Below are 1,569 nucleotides of genomic sequence, written 5' to 3' on the forward strand. Positions count from 1 at the left end.
TCTCTCTCTCTCTCTCTCTCTCTCTCTCTCTCTCTCTCTCTCCAGAAGTCCATGAGGCTTACCGGCTTACCTCTTCAAAGACTGCCACAAACCTACATTTCTATCTATAGTTTATTGATGTTTTTCCCCTACAAACTTACTATGCCTCAGTGACGGTTAGAAAATGCTCTGTGGACTAGAGATACTTCAGACATTCCCATAGCTGCACACACCGGGGCACCTTTCCCACCCATCACTCCCTGTGCACAGTCACGGGGTTCTGCAAAATAAATACTGCTTTCTGTCTCTTTACCACACTGTTTATATTTCCAAGTCTGTTTTCCTTGAGTTATCAATTCTACAGCTAATTATTTATTGACTAAATTATTTTACCCAGGGAGCATTTTCAATGAATTAGACATCCAAAAGTTGCCCCCCGAGTGACGATCAGTTACAAAAGATGAGTAAATCAGACCACAACACAGCCCCCCCGGCTTTCTTCAAAACACAGGGCAGTGTGAGGGCGCATATAGCTGAAGTCAAACCCCAAAGGAGTAAATGCGACTCAGCACTAAACCTCCCAACTCGTTGAGACTCCCTTAGCTGAAGCCAAAGACGCTCAATGTCAGTTCTGGTGGGCGGTCTCCAAGTTGAGAATGCCTCTGCCCTCCTTAAGACAGAATTCAACATTTTCCCAGCTAGAAAATGAACTTACCAGGAAATAGCCTCGGTACTTTGAAGGAGTGGCTCCAGTTTGTGCAACCCTTTGTGTTGTGCTCATACAGATATGGAACTTTTCTGCAAAGCAACATTCTGGAGGACCTAGATTGCATTACCCCTCTGTGTGCTGCTGTTGATGGCCATAAACATTCATCACTCCAAACTGGAGTTCTGAGGGTTAAATAACATTAGTATCATTAAGTGGACTGTTACTGATAGGCTCAGTGCAGTAAGTCATACAGAAATTTTTTCCATTACCTGTTCAACCTTAACAATTAAGTGGATTAGGGGGTTTTACGTAAAAATACTGCTGTTTCATTCCAATAGCACTTGTAGATAATATTATGGTGTGTGGAGTACCTTTGGAGCCAGCCAGTCTGGGTTTGTCTGGCTACATGTTCTTGTATCCATGACCTCTCTATGCCTCAATTTTCTTATGCAAAAAGTATTGAAATAATATAACTACTTATAGGCTTGTTGTGATGATGACATGATGTATGAAACAGACTCGCTACAGTGATAGGCATATAGGAAGCACTTATCTACACCTTAGTTCTTGTTATTCTCCAGGAAGTATGGTGCCCTTGACCCCAAAGAGAGGTCTAGGGCTGTCACAGTGCCATGTATTACATCAGAAAGGGTTTCTATTGATTCTCAGGGCCAGAAGTCTAGTGTTCTTCACATCCGCTCAATGCCACAGAGGACAAATAGCCATTAAGAGCACACTCAGCCAGACTTTAGCTTAGTGTATGTAATGTCATTGTTCATTGGCGGTGGAGACATTCGGTCTGCAACAGTCGCTGCTGTCACAGACCCTTAGACTGATGGAGCTCTGGGCAGCAGGGAGATGAAACAGCAGGCTAAGGCTGG

General features: G+C 43.6%; 1 long non-coding RNA gene across 1 annotated transcript in view; it reads right to left on the minus strand.

Moving 5' to 3' along the window:
• Positions 1-1,232, minus strand: part of LOC104863163 — a 6,054-nt gene extending 4,822 nt beyond the window's left edge. Inside the window, exons 1-2 of the long non-coding RNA XR_780498.1 lie at positions 958-1,232; positions 695-870 (exon numbers count right to left, since the gene is read on the minus strand). This is a non-coding gene — a long non-coding RNA (uncharacterized LOC104863163). The remainder of the gene's footprint in view (positions 1-694; positions 871-957) is intronic.
• Between the last annotated feature and the right edge of the window lie 337 nt (positions 1,233-1,569).

The sequence above is a fragment of the Fukomys damarensis genome, unplaced genomic scaffold (assembly GCF_012274545.1).
Source record: "Fukomys damarensis isolate Sample0158 unplaced genomic scaffold, DMR_v1.0_HiC HiC_scaffold_31, whole genome shotgun sequence".
Lineage (NCBI taxonomy): Eukaryota > Metazoa > Chordata > Mammalia > Rodentia > Bathyergidae > Fukomys > Fukomys damarensis.